General features: G+C 35.7%; 1 pseudogene; it reads right to left on the reverse strand.

The window, feature by feature from the left end:
* Window positions 1–13,210: 13,210 nt before the first annotated feature.
* LOC114901368 lies at window positions 13,211–14,524 on the reverse strand (annotated as a pseudogene).
* Between the last annotated feature and the right edge of the window lie 3,335 nt (window positions 14,525–17,859).

Here is a 17,859-nt window from a genome sequence, read left to right on the forward strand (position 1 = left end):
GACTATAACTCCAACATAATACTTTTAAATCAGTAAACATAAAGATCCTTTTCCTTTTCACCACATAGGAAAATGCAGAATATTATCGTGGAATACCCTGCAGTTATTGCACAGCAAAGAAACATTTCTCATTCTAGTCTAGCATCTGAAACTCCACACATATATAAAAGTATAGAATAGTTATTGTCAACATCTCATGCCTCCAACTTTAATGTTCAGCATTCAGAGTGCAGTCAGTGTGATGTTTTGACAAGAGACTGCTGTTAAAATACCAGATGAGAAGAAAATGTGTGGTGCTTTTCGGAATGAACACAGGAAGTTGTGGTCAAGCACCAGGAGACAAATATGCAGGTAAGTCTAAGCAGAATTTTTCAGAGATATGTTACTGCCCTAGAATAATAGTTGGGTGCTCAAATGGCAAAGTAGAAATGTGGCAGAAGACCCCAGGGGATATTTTTCTCCATTTACATAAAATGGGAAATCAAGTCTGCAAAGACCTTCTGAGGTTTTTGTTCATTTTTTTATAAAAGATATTTAAGTGTAACATTGATTTCCTAATCTGCTTATTAATTCATTTAAATTCCACAAACCTTTCAAACAGAAATGGGATACAAAGTGACAAATATAGCTCCTGTACTTTTAGGACTATAAGTAGGGAAGAGACGGATGTATAAAATTAACTATAATTTATGGCAAAATGTGATGAGTCAACTAGAGAGTCAACCCAAGATCTATATGTGCAACAAAAGTATAATTCTTGCTAGGAAATCAGGGTGTTTTCTTGGAAGATATGGGATTTGAGTACTTGAACTGAGAGTTAAAAAGTAGGTAAGATTTCTGCAGTCAGAAGAGAGAGAGGAGTTCAGGCAAAGAGACTAGCAGTGAAGGCTGGTAAGCAGTAAACGTAGACATCAAAAAAGTGGACTAGTAAAGCAGAAACTTTATATGGAGGGATAAAAAAGGTAATGCCAAGTCATAAAAATATTTTAGTGGATGACACAGTTGAGTTTAAAAAAAAATCATGTTCCACTCAACATGTCTACTATACATCTGTTTCTTGATTTCATTACCCAGATGACAGATTGCAGGTTTTAGTCTGCTTTCAGAGAATTACTTTTTTCCCCCTATTCCTGGACCGCTTTTCCCTTCAGATTCTAACTTTTGAAGATCTACAAGCCACTGAACTATAGTGTTGGTATTGGATTATTTGATTAAGCCATAGAATTATATCTGCATATTATCAATGTTTGTTTTAAACCTTGGTTAAAAACAAGCTTACTCTGTGATAAAATTTTGGCATGAATGTCACCACTGCTCTGATGACATTAACTAAATGCTTCAAAATCAATCTGACTCACGTTACTTTAACTTGATTTTTAGCATGAGACCCACAGAGATTACTCACCTAGCATCAAAATATGATGTAGGAATAAGATAACTGAATTGACAAGTATTCCTTAGAGCAACTCTATCCACTATTTCTTTCTTCAAAAGAGTTTTGACAGCCTGTCAAACATTTTCTTATAAAGAAATCATATGACTGCCTTCATCAGACTACCTGTCGGTTCACACCCATTCAGGCTTGAAACAGAATCAGTGTTTCCCCATTGGCTTCTAGTGCTGTGAATAAGAATTGCTCAACTCAGCATATCCTGAGAGTTAACATGGTCTAATCTATCAAGCAACAAAGAGAAAGTTTAAAGTTTTGGCATCTATATCTTGGGTTTATTTCCCCCATATATTTGTCATATGAGTTTAGAAGATTTTTCTTCATTCTATTTTCTCTTGTCTAGTTCCTAAACTTTCCTTGTGGTATTTGCCATGTGACATTAAGAAGATAATGCTGATGTACAACATGCAATCTATAGAGGAGAGCATTATTTCTAAAAGCTCTTGAGAAGATATTTATTGAGAAAACATTGACCCTATCTGTCCTCTTCTCCAGTTGTAAGTTCTTGCATCGTGATTCACTGTGTAGCTCCAAATTAAACAGAGTTCTTGTTCACTCTTGTTAAAACACTTGTCATATTTTGCCTTTCTTTTTAAGATGTTAGGTCTGTTAAAGCGAAATGTTCCATATTACTCTTCTGTTTCCATGGGACAAAAATGAAATTTATTTCTAAAGGGAAAAAAAAATGGATTCCTCTGTCTCTCTCTCTCAGTCTCTCTCTCTGGTACTCTGTCTCTTTTGTTCTTGAGAATGATTATAAAAATGTTTACTTTCATGAAGTACCCCTACCTAATTTTGAGATGTATATATTTATTTATTTTAAATCTTAATTTTCTTGTTGATAGACTTATTTAGCTGTTCAATTTTACTCTCTGAATAGGAATGAAAGGTGGAAGATTCAGTGACAAATTTGAACAACTTAATCCTTACTGCCACAGAAACAATTTCAAGTTCTACATGCATAGCAACCTATCTTTAAGAAACAAAATGGCTTGTAGTATATCAATAAGGTCTTTAAAGGGATATTTGAACTTTAAATGATCAGTGTAAAATTGTTTTTCAATTACATGCTGCCATGCAAATTTTTATTATTACTATAATTATTTTAAATAATTCTGTTGCAAGTTTTTCCATTAGAGAAAGAAGTAAGTTTTAAAACTTGCTACTTGTTAGGATTAATTTAAAAACCAGGAGGAAAAAAATAAGTGAGAAAATATGAAATGCCAACAAGAGTAAAAGGTGCTCAGAAGTGGCCATTTAGTCCTCTTAACTGAATAGTGGGTGACCACTGGAATGTAATTTGTAACCTCTGATGTAATTATTTATGCATTAGTTCCATCCTAGTCTTTTAAGAGAGCTAATGGCAAACATTTTCCATTTCTGTAATAATCAAATGATTTCTTTCATGCACTTATGCATAAACATGTTAAGTCTATTTATCTTAAAAGTTAAGACTTTTACATCACTATTTAAAAATGCTTCCACTTCTGACAGCTTTGGCCTTTCTCAATGTCAAAAACTAATTCAATTTCTGTCTGGAGAGTGGGTTTCAGGAAAGTTTAGACAATTTTCAGTTCTTCAAAAAATATTTCAGGCTCAGTAACAGGGAAGCTCTTGATTTTCTTTGTATTTGAAGCAACTACTGCAAAAGAGGTGAATTGTTCACAAGATTTTTGAGCATGTCTTTTCCTGAAATTATTTTTATTGTATTGTATTATGCTTACTTGAAAACTTGATAACTTGCTCAGATTTCAGAATCTCATCACATTTTCTTTCTGGGATTGAAATGCATTTCTATCAGCAAATAAAAAATCTATAGCAAAAGGTTTGTCACCTTTGAATATGATTCATTGTCATCTCTCTAAAATATAAGAAAATTCAACATGAAAGGTATTATCTTTTTACATGTCATAATTCATGCTCAAAATGATTCACCTGCATTGTATTTGAAAGCTGTTTATTTTTCTCCATCCTAGAATAAAAATAATTAGGTTGGTGGGGTTCTTTGTGATCTCTAATACTGTTCATTTAAGCTGGTCTTTACACATGAAATTTTTCTACATTTTTCTAAAGTTCCAAATAACTGAAAATTCTCAAGGGATAAGAGGGTGCTATTATAAGTACAAAGATCAGCATACCACAAAGACCAAAGAACAATACAAAGAAACTGAGATTATAATGATTTTCCTTTCAAATATTTACTTAATGTTATCTAAAGACTTTAATGCTTACTGCAGGGCTGCACACATATCACTTGATTAAACCTTGTTCAATAAATGAATGAACTTTGCATTTAATTTTTTTAAACTTTAGTTTATTTAATGTGATATTAACACATTTTACTACATTATCAAATGTCTAGAAGATTTTAGTACTTTGCCAAGGAGAATTTTTCCATAATTAATTTGATTTTATAATACACAGCTTATGACATGACTACACTTGGAAGGTATTAAATAAGTAGCAGTGAATAGAAAAAAAGCTAGTCACTTTCCACAAAACATGTTTTAAACTAAACAGTTTCTTTAAGTTTTAATATTTATTTAAATCTACTATTTCAAAAGTTTTATTGGTACTCTAAAGACTGAATTGAATTAGGCAATATGTCTGCTATCTGAAAGGATCATAATGACAAAAGTTTATGGTACTAATAATAGATTATGTATGATACTAATATAATATTATGATATTTATGTATATATGATACTAATAATTTAGAAAAATATTATATGTAAGAAGGAACTCTAATATTTAACTAGTATTAGAAAAGAAAAATAACATATACCTAAGGGATATACCAATTATTTTCTATTCACAGATAAAATGTGTTGGCAAAGTATTTCAATACCATGTCTCATTATATATCATTTTGTTTCAGTGATGTTCTTTTATCCATACCCTTTATTTCAATGATGTAATATATTCCAAATAACATATGGTAGTCATTTAAAATTTCAGAATAACTTTACTTTTCTCAAAAAAAAGCTATCAGATCACTCACTGCATAGAACATGATCAAAGCCTTTTATACTTTAATAAGATCTTAAAGACAGTGTAGCTTAACTCCTATCTTCTTTTTCGCATTTTTCTTATCCACATTTTGCACATTGATAAACTGAGGAGGGATGTAATTATATGTGTTGAAGGTCATATTATGACTATTGACAGGGAGAGGACCAAAATCTCCTGACCTCTAATTTTTGTGGCTTTGCCCACTGCACCATTCTGTTTCTTCCCCAAATTTGGGCTTTTAAAATATCAGTGACTTATGGTGAAACTCAAGCCCTCACAAGCAGAATTTTCCATTAGTTCCTTTCAATCTCTGTACGAATATTAAAAGCAGGAAATTTGGTTGAGATAAAAGTCACTCCCAAAGTTGAAGGGACATGTTTAAGACTGTGCATATACTTAGCATAAGTGCCAGGATCACAAGTCAAACCCAAGACTCTATATTTAGTACATTTCACTAGATCACACAGCTTTTGGTCTAAATGTGCATTCAAGCCAGAGCGTCTTGCCGTGCTGGAGGAAAGACGAGGGAGGTTATGGCCAAAATATGTAAATGAGCACCTGCTGAACACCACCAGAGCCATCTGCTGGTTGGATTCTCATATCCACTCGCTCACCTCTTAGCTTTTCCCTCAGTCATTCAGGATGTGAAGGAAGGGCCACGTTCTCTAATTATGGATTTTCAGGCATTAGCAGTCACTGTGATCACCTCATAATGAACTTGTCAAAGAAGTGCCTGCTTGATCTAGTGTACTAGTATCTTAAGCTACTTGAGGACTCCAGGTTATTCTTAGATTGCAGCTTTCACGAACACTTAAAGTTGACCCTATGGATTCCCAGAATCATTCATTCTAGCATTCATTCCAGCATTGGCTATAACTTTGATTTATGATTCTTGGGATCTTAGAACCTTAATTTTCAAATCAAATCGAATCAATGTACTCATTAAATACCTTTTTTAGTTCTATCAGTGTCTAGGACTGATTATTCAATGGATATTAACATTATAAAAATAAAGCAGTCACAAGGAAAATTGGAAACATACAGAAAAAAATAAAAATAAAAGAATAAAAGACACAAATAATCACCACCCAGATACAGTTGTTAATTTTAGGTATATATTTTTCATTATATATGCATGTATGTAAGTTGTATATAACTTTAAAATATAAGTGAGATGAGGTAAATATTCATATATATATATTTAAAACATAGGTAAATAATCCCATTGTGCAAATTTTACCATTTAATAATACATTATAAAATAAAGTACCCTGTTTTCCAATATTATTCTTCAACATCATTTAAAATAACTGCATGGTGTTTCATTTTATACATAAATCATGATTGATTTAACCATTTCCCATTTGTTTGATATTTAGGTTACTAACAATATCTTTGTTCTAATTAATTTCTATGAAAATCATTACATATAAATCTTGGCATATACATCTAATTATTTCTTTAGGAAAAGCTTCTCAAAGTGGAAATTGCTGGGTCAGAGCATGAAACTTACTCATAAAAGATAATTCATGTAAAAAAAAAAGATAATTCATGTAATATAGATCAGTGGAACAGGATAGAAAGCGCAGAGATAAACCCATGATCATATGGTCACCTATTTTTGATAAAGGAGGCAAAAATATACAATGGAGAAAAGACTGCCTCTTCAATAAGTTGTGCTGGGAAAACTGAACAGCTACATGTAAAAGAATGAAATTAGAATACTCCCTGACACCATACACAAAAATAAACTCAAAATGGATTAAAGACCTAAATGTAAGGCCAGACACTATAAATCTCTTAGGGGAAAACATAGGCAGAACACTCTATGGCATAAATCACAGCAAGATCCTTTTTGACCCACCTCCTAGAGAAATGGAAATAAAACCAAAAATAAACAAATGGGACCTAATGAAACTTAGAAGCTTTTGCACAGCAAAGGAAACCATAAACAAGAGGAAAAGACAACCCTCAGAATGGGAGAAAATATTTGCAAAGGAAGCAACTGACAAAGGATTAATCTCCAAAATTTTCAAGCGGCTCATGCAGCTCAATATCAAAAAAACAAACAACCCAATCCAAAAATGGGCAGAAGACCTAAATAGACATTTCTCCATGGATATTATGTCTTCATTTATGTCTGTGAATAGCTAAACACTGTTAGTTTTAAAGATATTATCTGATTTTTCTAATAAAATATATAGTAAATCCATGTTCTGATTTTTATTCTGATGGCTGGCTTTCTTCATGAGCATTCTAAGTTTTGTATGCTGACTAGTTTTATTGCATTTTGAGCCTTTTCTCTCCTTTCCTCCCTTTCCCTACCTATATGTCCCTCTCATCCCCTTCCCCCTCTCTTAATTGCACTTTTCCTTTTGGAGGATTCAGAAAACTGTTATTACTTTTGCCTGGATCTTTGCTTCAGACCAGAGCCTACTAATGTCTCATAACAATGTTTCAACCCACCCTACCCGCATTGCAATGATGCATCAGTTATTATTGCTTTTGGCTTTTGTAACAGAATCAGTGGAAAGAGAAAAGGTCAATGGATCATGCCAACTGCAATGGTTTTGTCAAATAAAGATGATTTTTTTTTCTCACAAAAGAGAAATTCTGGATGTAGGCTATCCCTGATATCATACATGTCCAAGCTTCCTCCAGTCCTCAGTTTCCCCATTGTACCATGTGATTTTCATCCTCATAGACTCCAGAGAGCTCTTGTACCTACATGCATTTTTGATATTGAGGATGAAAGGGAAGTGAGAAGAGCGAAGGTCAGTGGAGCATGTCTGCTATACTTATACCTGTCTAAAAATTGCTGGAAATTCCACTAAGCCCTTTGCATATATCTTCTTGGCCGGTGATATGTATGTGACTATTTTACCTCCAAGGGAGTCTGAGAAGGCAAGTAATTTTCTTTTATTTTTTGTTTAATATTATATTTTAGAAGGCAAGTTATTTTAATTGGATATTTTTTAGCTGAGGAAAATTGGGGACATCTTAGTAAGAAAGAAGGGGAGTGGGGATGCTGTATGGGAAACTAGAAGTGATGTGACAAGAGATACTGGAGTTAGTTGCAGATTCATCCTCCAGGATGGGGGCAACTTGGCTTAGTATCTGGTCACATGGCTGCTTCTCCATCCTCTCACCTCTTCTAGGCTGACAGCTTCTTATAAAGCAGGGTCAGAAACTACTGATGGCAGGCCAATTTCAGGCTGTTTTGCATGGCCTTTGAACTAAGGATGATTTTTATGTTTTTAAAGGGTTGTTCAAAAACAGAAGAAAGAATTTGTGACAGAGACCCACAAAGCCTAAGATATTTACTATTTGGCTCTTTGTAAAAAAATCACAAACTTTTCTGGACCTTTTTTAAAGGTCCAGACTCAAGTTCCAGCAGTCTTTCCTCTCATCTTCCTTTCTGTTAACTCTAGCTACCAGATATATTGTGGAAAATTTTAATTTTCCCATATCCCACAGGAATTATGTTTCCTACTCTCACCTTCTGCTTTAGCTTGTAAACCCAGCATCACTGCAGCTTCAACCCACTCATTACTTTGTGTTTATGTTTCATTTCTGAAACATTGTACACATATACATTTTTATGACTATATATACTTACATATATACATGTTCATGACTATAGGTATATGTTTACATACATATGTTTATGACAGTGACACTGGCCATACATTTTCATTTTATTCTTTTCATGTTCCCTCTTTGTGTTGCTTTATTTACAAAGTTTCTGTTATGCAAAATATCTTAATGTAATGTGAAAGTCTGTGTTTAAAATAGATAAATCTCACTCATCTCTTTTTATTTTTTATTTTCTGTGATTTCCCCTCTTTTCCTGATTTTTTGACTGGAGCATTTTTATACCCCATTTTTCTTAAATATTAAAAAGGTTCCAATTCCATTATATTAATCATTCCTTCTTCATTTTCCAGCACTTTATTAATAGGAATTAATTATTATCTATTTCTTCAACACTCATTTCTTCATCCTTCCTATTCCTTCTTTTTTGGTGTTGTAATTTCCATATTTATTTTTCATTTTCCCTAATGTTTACATCATACAATTCATTCCTTTATTTTTTTATGCTAAATTGAAGTAGAATTTGTTGGCTCAATGTTATACCTCACCATTTCACTTTTCGCTTAATTAGGATAAATCATCTCCTCCCAAAACAGTGAAGGACTCATAGGATAAATCATCTCCTCCCAAAACAGTGAAGGACTCATGTATCCCAGCTCTGAACCAATCACACATGGCATTTCCTCTGGCTGCAGGAACTGCTTTAAGAGGTCAGGAACACGAGCTCAAGTCTTTGGTTCATTGAGGGTGGGAAGTGCTCTCACCAGGTGGACATAAATGAGGAAGGATAAAGCTCAAATGCTTCTTACAAGACATCCCATGATTAAGGGTGAAATCAGTCTTAGAACAAAACTGACATTGTGGATGGTAGTGTAGAGAAAGAGAAAGATATATATAGAGAAAACAACAACAGGGTAAACCAATCATGAATTCTCTGTCTGGATTTCATGTGAATTATGTCCTTACTGTTTAAGTTTTGCTACTCAGAGTGATTCGTGGACCAGCAGCATATTAATATTGCCTGGAAGCTTGTTAGAAATGAAGAGTCTTAGGCCTCATCCCAGACCAACTAAACCACAATCTACAGTTCATCAGAATTCACAGGAGATTAATATAGACATCAAAATTTGAGAAGCATTTTCCATAGCAGTGGCTCTCAAAATGTGGTTCATGGATCCCTGGGAGTTTCCTAGGCTTTTCCATGGCGTCTGTGAAGTGAAACCTGTTTTTATAACTATTATAACTATCTACTGTACCTGGTACTACAATAGTTTGCACATTCTTAGGGAGGAATAGTGCTGAAAGGAGAACATAGATTAATACTGACTTGGAGGTTTTCTCTCTTCTTATTCTAGAAGGGGCTTGCGTTGTTTCGATTTTCAGCAACTTTTTCTCTTTCTTTTTATACCATTGACTTGAGCCCACTCTCAATCTGTGTGGTTTAGGTGTGGATGACCTCTGGCCCTTACTGCTCTCCCTCCAGGCACACAGATATAACCTAAGTCTGGCCAATTACCTCATTTATTCTCTTGGCCAGAGTGATTGATTCTGAAATTGGCATATGACCCATGTTAGCGCATTCCGAAGAAATACTGACACTTGTTTTTCCTGGAAAATATTGGGAACAAGAATCTCTCTTTACACTGTTTTCTTTTTAAAAAGATGATATAAGCTAGCACTGCCAGGAATTCCCTTTGGACATGGCTTCCCTGTTATGGCTAGGTATAGAATTTGGATCTAAAATAATATTTCTCAGAATCTTGAGTCATATGCTATGTTACTACAGGTTGAGTGTATACTATGAAACAAAGGCACGGTATAATATTAACTAAAACCTTGAAAATTACCAGTTCACATTCATTTCCTTCCAGAAACTGGTATTGATTGTTATTAATCTTAGTAATTGATGATGTCAAGCCATTATTTTTTCCCTTTATTTTCATGAGTATTTGAGAAAAGTTTGAGTAGGCTTCATGAATATAGATAATCAGATATATTTTTGAACTGAAGGTTCTAGTGACCCTTTCTTATTCATCTTTCAATCTCAGTACCTAGCACACTGCCTGCTTCATAGTCATTGCTGACATGAATAAGGAATTTTGAATATAGGCATTATAACCTCAAATCTCTTCTTCACTACACTGAATTTATATGTTATACATTTTGTAAGGAGTTGAAAATATTTTTTCACGGTTGATATCACATTATCTTTAAAGGACCCTCAATTATAATTTGACTTCTAAAGCTTCAGAGAATATCATGACAAACTTTATGGGAAAGGTTTTCCTTGAAGTTAATAAATATTTATTGTGTACTTAATATGCTTGGCCTTATGCTGGTTGAATAAGATACAATCCACAATGTCTATACTCAAAAAAGATCCTATCTAGCAGATAAGATGGACATAAGCATACTTTTATCTCTGTGTTGTAAGAGCAGCAGATGTTAAAACATGGACGGAGTGAGGAGTGATAAACTTTATCTGTGAAGATCAGAGAAGTGTAATTGAAGGATGGGAGAAGTGGAGATGGAGGGTACTACAGGTAAAAGAAAGGCATGTTTAAATACACCAGTATTTGATGCACCAATATTTGGGGGAAACCGTAGACAGTTTAGAATTATTTGCAATACGGACGGTAGGAGACAAGACTAAAGAGAAATGCTGAAGGCATATCAAGAAGGACCTTGGGTGCCATATCAGGGAACTCTGACTTTACTCAGCTGACCAGTGTTATTTACCTTTAAAGAAAATCCACTTGAAAAACATACAAATCCCTCCTGAAACAATTTGAGATTATAGTAGGTTGTGTATTCCTCCTTCTGTGGAAACCAATTCTGTAGATGAAGTGGATTCTTCAAAACATCTTGCAGAGGACAGAGAAGCATTCTGGAAACAATGGGGAGGGGGACTGGATGATAGACATGAAAGCTAGACTTAAGGCAGTGGCTGTGTGAATGGGGAGGTTGACAGATTTGAGAACCTTGAGGGATGGTATTTCTGTAAGAACCAACAGGAGTTCTTATAGAAATCAGGGCTTTGATCTAATTTATTTACTTATATTTAAGTCAGAATAAGAAAGCTTTAAAAATAATTATCCCTTAGGGTTCCAGGGACATAATCACAGGAATTTAGATTTGGTAGTATATATTATTTAACTTTACAAACATAGAGGTTATTTATAGTCCCTTTAGAGAATGATTATTTATAAACATATTAAATAAAGGGGAAGGGGACACAGCCTCATAAACTGAAATGATTAATTTATAGCTTGAGACTTTTGACCAAAGATGCTGCTTACTCCTTTACTTTAGATTCGATGTCATATTCCTGTACAGTATTATATTCTCTGAAATAGCCTAAAATCTGTTGGTTCCAATTTTATACAGATAATATTAAATTAGTTTTGGTGCTCTAAAAGACTTTTTAGAGCTTGACAGTGACTATTTCCTAATTTTCTTCTGCTCTTATAATTTACTTTTTTCTTTACCTACATTGTAATATTTGCATTTTTTACTTTATAACTTGATTGGTTAGAGTAATAATTCCCAATTTCTTTTACATCATGGTATACCTAGAAAATGATATACATATACAATACATAAAAGGCAGTAGATTGGGTTGTTTGCTTTAGAAGCCCACAAGCCAGGTGCTCTAGCCTACCACATCCTTATCATATTCCTCTATAGCTGGAGGGAATTGCTATCATCTCACACTCCCATAGCCCCTTCACACTGGTTGGAATGCTCTGAGTTAGGAGTGGAACTTAAAGAGGTCATGATTATGGGATGGACACGTGGGTTGTTCAGTGAATATCGTGGTAGTATTTGATGTACCATACAGCAAGTGTCAATTGGCTCAAGGAACAGTTGCTAGTGGTCACATAAGAATTTTGCAACATGGTATGCATAACTGAGGACAACCTACAATCATTATGGAGAACATGACTGAAAGCATGTTTTATTGATGAAGACTCAGGAGTCTTTGATACGGTATTACAAATACCCAGTTCTTTCATTTCATAAGTAAGAACACTTGAGACCAAAAAAATTATGTGTCTTGACTAGAAAGTAAATGACTTGAATGGAGGTTAAATGACTGTACTGTAAGCTTTATGAAGCTGGGGACATTTTGGTAATTGCTATATCCCATTGCTTGGTAGAGTGCAAAGCACTTGGGAGAAGTTCCCTAAAATTTTGTTGAGTTGAATAAATGAACGAATGAATGAATGAATAAACTGGCCAGGGTCAAACAGGTAATGGCAGAGCCAAAAGAAGAATTACAATCTTCCTCTCCTAGCTCAATGATTTGATCCCCTGTGTATAAGACTGTATGTCACACTGTTATCAATGTTCTATGAATAATTCATCACGTGGCACAAGGCACAAAAGGTCATGGACACATTCTAGAACTGAATATTTTAAGGATTTACCTTTTCTTCTGTTTTGTAGCAGCTCCTATTGATCATACTCATAAATGAAGAGGAAATATTTGGGTTACTATAAAGCTTATATTTATCTTAATGTATTTCTGTAAATACAGATATTTTAAAATACAACAAAATTGGTCTAAAATGAGCTTTCACAAATTTTTTTTTCTCTTCGGTAGTTATAATATTTTGTCGTTTTCTTCAATAATAGAATATATTCAGGTTTGTCTTTATTTCCATTAATTAAATGATGAAAGATAAAAGTTTAAATAATTACTGATGTGTCCAATATGCAAGCATGAAAAGCAGAGCGAGCACTGTCATTGAAAGGTTATGTCACTCAAGCATTCATTAAACATTCATTAGCCTCACCTCAGGTAAAGGTGTCCTTATTTACATATTTGCAGATTTGCATACTCATGCCCTGAACAAGATTTCAAAAATGTTTATGATCCTATGACCACCTTAATTATGAATTCCCAAATAGATAAAGAATAAATAAATAAACAAATCCTAATGAATGTGGTCATTTTTTTTTCCTACCTGGTCCTTTAGGCAGTTCAAAGTACAAGGTGACATGAAGGTAAGTGCTGTGCCAGTTTGGGTGCCTCCATCTCCCTCCTGAATCTTGATCCAAAGCCAGAAGGGGTTTGGGGTAGGATGCTTGGTCATTTGGAAAGCTGCAGGGGTTGGCCTAGCAGATGGAGAAAGGGGAAGTTTTCCGTGTCTAAATGACATCCTCATCCCCCAACATATGGCTTTAACCATTTTTTTGTGTTTCACAGAGAAACCACAGGCTGGAACGTATTTAAATTCTTTGATAAGATTTTCGCGAATTTTCAGCAGAAATCCTCCGCTGTGGTTCTGGGGTAAGGCAGAACACCACTGGGGATGTGTAATCTGGGAACTGGCCTTTGCGTCTGGTCTAAGTCCTCACTAGTTTCAGATACTCCCAGATATTTTCCAACAAGTCATCAAAATTCCAGCAGTGATGGGCAGAGATGGGTGCAATGAGGCATCTTATAGACGACATGCAATTTCTCAGTGTAGATCTGATCAATCTTATTTAACTAACACATAGATATCAGGGGATATAAATTCTGTTTCCTTCCACCACTTCAATGCAGTCACTAGCTGTGGTATCGCGACGGTCACATCGGCGTTACGAATTTCGTACTCAGCCAGAAAGCTCTTTCACAGTTTCAGCATCCAGCTCACCCTGAGGGCAAGAGGCTTTCAGATGAATGCGTCCCTTATCTTCTTCTAAAAACCGATATTAGAGGGTTTGTTGCTCAAGTGAATGCCAAAGCCTTCCAGCTCGTTTTCAATTATCTTCTTCTGTCTCAACAGTTCAGGACATCCAGAACAACCAGCATCAAGTTACATGTTCAGGCCACTGCAACGACTTGACTGCCTCTGCCTCTCCCATCCTTGGCACCCTCAATGATACCTGGGAGATCCAGGAGCTGGATCTTGGCCCCTCTGTATCTGATGACACGGGGCACAGTGGTTAGAGTAGTGAATTCAGGCTGCCACCTCAGAATATACCCCTGCCAAGTTACTGAGCTGGGCTGACTTCCTCATAGTTAGAAAGCCCACAAACCCAATTCGAGCACCACCTGTCTTGGCTACAACAAAACCTTCCGGCTCACCAGCACCACCACCTGTTCGAGTAATGAGTTCTCCGCGAAGCTTACCAGAGCGAGCCTTAAGCAGCCCTAAGCGGTGTGCTGTGGTCTTGTTCTTTTAGTCCGAGCCATCTCGGCTTCGATCTCCGAGGTGTTGGCTAAGGTGCTGCTCCTAATGGCGAGTCCCCGGGGGTGCAGTGGCCTCCACACTGACTGCCTCTGTCACATACCCGCCAGCGAACCTACCAAAACCAGCAGGAGCTACTGCATTGCGCCAGCGCGATACTTCCTACTTCTCGCGAAAGTTCAGGGTGTGTGTCTTCTATTCACCGCGATGATACAGCGCGCGCGGAGAAGTCTCCTCGCCGACACTCTTCTAATTCCGCCGTTTTAGGAGGAAGGTTTTCTGTCATTTCTTTTTTGGGTCCTGGACTGCGTCAGTGAGTTTGGACCTCTGTTCTGGCCCCTATATGCACACAGGTATGTATTGTCAAAAACACACAGTAAAACAAAGCAGAAAGATGAGTTTGTTTGCAAGGCTTACGACCTGCAAAACTGGGAAACTCAAGGCTGCGGGAGCAATAAGTTCCCTGCTAGTTATTGACTAAAGGTGTTTTGTTTGTTTTTAAACACTACATGATTATATTTTAATACATAACCAAAATACAGAACACCGTAGTACATTTCTTTTTTTTTTTTTTTTTTTTTTGTGGTACGCGGGCCTCTCACTGTTGCGGCCTCTCCCGTTACGGAGCACAGGCTCCGGACGCGCAGGCTCAGCGGCCATGCCTCAGGGGCCCAGCTGCTCCGCGGCATGTGGGATCTTCCCAGACCGGGGCACAAACCTGTGTTCCCTGCATCGGCAGGCGGACTCTCAACCACTGCGCCACCAGGGAAGCCCCACCGTAGTAAATTGATGGCAATAAAACATAGCATTTCATTTGCATTGCATGACAAATAGTTAACATCCTTAGTCATAAATGAGTTCTTAGAAACCAGTAACAAAGGCATTGATATTACAAAGAAAAAAAAAAAAAGAAGGAAGTGAAATAACACAAGGGACTAGTAAGGACTAAAGGGGTAAATGTGGAATTTGTCTTTTTCAGCTGAAGCCTGGTGGCCTTCTTCCTTATTTGGCTCAGAGTAGCTGAGTCAGGAACAAGGAATGCCAAAGATGGTGTGAACAGATTTGGCATCTGCGGATTGGCTGGCGTCCTCTGCTAATTTCTGAGAAGAGCTGTGAATTCCTGTAGCTAATGTTAGGTAAGGTTAAGCTTCATTTTTTTCATTAATGTGCCTGCATTAGCCAACTCCATTTTGTCCCCAACAAAAGTGATTCCATTTTTGTTTTGGTTCTACGGTACACATGTATGTATACACACATCCACACAAGACCAAAGGCCTGGTGAGCTGGGAGGTCAAGCTCTTTTACAAGGAGGAATTAGAAAGAGACCGATTCCAGAGGATGGATAGCTTCTGAGTCTGAGGCCCCACCCTGGTGGGAAGCCAGTTCTGTCCAAATGCCAGGTTGCAGCTGACAGCACTGGAGGCCTGAAGGACTGGGCTGTGAGAGGAGCTTGAGTGGACAGAGGAGCCTCCATACCCGCTCCGGGACTGGTGGCAGGTCCAGCCCTGCCCCAGAAGCAGACATTGGGCCCCATCTGAGGGTAGGGGGCCTGAAGAGCCGAAGTGCTACATGGGACCATTCCTTGGCCCTTCCCTATACTCATGCCATGCATGTCAGAGTCCATGACTCTTCATCTTTCATAATAATTTATAGTGATCAAATGTTTGAGGGAGGAATGATATTCTGAATATAATAAAATTCAATATGGAAGGTTTCATAAACTGTGGGTCAAGAACCACTAGCAACTTGGCAGATTGATGTGAATTATACTGTTTTCCCTTTCACCATTTATCCATCTAGGCTGTGGTGTTTACAAAGCAGACACTAAAGTGGATATTTAGCAATTGGCCCGTTGTCTATGATTTTTAGGTATTACAGAAAAGGGAAAACTTACAGAATTTAGAGTATGGAAAAACTGTAACAATTTGATATATTTTTTTAAAGTTTTGTTTTAAAAACTGTGGGTCATTAGGTTTGTAGTTAATACTAGAAAAGAGTTTGGCCTTTGTTATGAAAGAGATAGTTTATTCACATACAGAACAAGGTGCATTGATTAGAACTAATACGTAGTGACTTAGAGTAAACTTTGCCCCCAAAACTCTAATTTCAGCATTTGGCAGGGTTTGGCTGCTACAGCAGAAACAATATGTTGTAATTTTAGCTAATCACTTAACAGTTTTTTAGGCAAAATACAGGCATGCAGACAAGATGATTCTAAAGATGAGTAAATTTTTAGCTTGTTATACCAATGTAACAGGAGATTCCTACATAGAAATTGCACAAATAATTGGCACATTTCTGTGACATTTTTTAGTGACTTAAGATGCAGAGGCATACTTATGAAATTGATCAACATTCATCTAGCATTAAAGAATTAATAGCTAATATGATCTGGAGTAGAATCAGAATTCAGAAATATCATTAGACTTGAAATAATGGGCTGAATTCACTAAGAAAGTATTTATATGAGATGTCCAGAATAGGCAAATTCATAGAGATGGAAGATGGGTTAGTGGTTACCAGGGCCTGGGGTAAGTGGGAATGGGGAGTGACTACTAAGGAATGATTTCCTTTTGGAGTGACAAAATGTTTTGGAATTAGATAATGGTAATGGTTGCATAATTTTGTGGCTGTGCTAAAACCCACTAAATTGTACACTTTAAAAGGATGAATTTTTTGGCAAGTGAATTATATCTAAATAAAAACTTTAAAAGGCATTTATGTTTAACAAACTGGGAATAGAAGAAAAACTTATGAAAAACAAGGAAATTGAACACAATGAAAAATTTTTATCTTGCACATGTAACCAGGTGAAATTTTAGTTGCATTCTCATTAACTCATGCATCAAAAAATGAATAAAAATAGAAGTATTTTATCTCCATTATTATTAAGCCTTGTTTTAGATATTCTAGCTAAGATATATGTTTTAAATATTCTAACATATTTAAATGCTGGGAAAGAGAAGACCCAATTATATTCAGTGCAGATGGTTTGATTGTCTATATAGAACACACAAAGGATTTAAAATGAAAACAGTTAGATTTGAAAGGATTCAAAAAGGTGGCTGGACAAAAAGAATTGTTTAACAAAATCCACAGCTTTCCTATATGCTATCAACAAACAAATATAACAAAATGAAATGGAAAAAAGAACTCATTCACAATAACAGTCTAAAGAATAAAATACTCAGAGTTAAATTCATGAGATATATGCAAAGATGAAGTCCCCTTATATGGGTCTCAGAGATGGATAATTGTAGGAAACTGAATGAAAGCAGTTTTGTGTATGCCCACACGTGCATTTTTCTAGGTATAGAATCCAAACAATCCATCAGATTCTCAAATGGCTTTAAGAAACAAAAAAGTTTACATATCATTGCCCATAAAGCAGCAGTATCTAGAATAGCGTCATAAGAATACATTGATAAATAGGTAGAATAGCTTGATAGACAAGTTGGAATAGACAGATAAATGGAATCATAAAGAAAATAAAAAAACTAGGAAGTAGTACGTTTATGTATTTGGTGTATGGTAAATAATAAAAGTAAAGAATAGGAGAAATGATTAATTTTTAAATGGTTTTCAAGAAAAGAGATATTTAGAAAAAAATGTAGTTTTCTA

This window comes from Monodon monoceros, unplaced genomic scaffold, assembly GCF_005190385.1.
Source record: "Monodon monoceros isolate NGI ecotype Baffin Bay Population unplaced genomic scaffold, NGI_Narwhal_1 Super_Scaffold_2, whole genome shotgun sequence".
NCBI classification, from domain to species: domain Eukaryota; kingdom Metazoa; phylum Chordata; class Mammalia; order Artiodactyla; family Monodontidae; genus Monodon; species Monodon monoceros.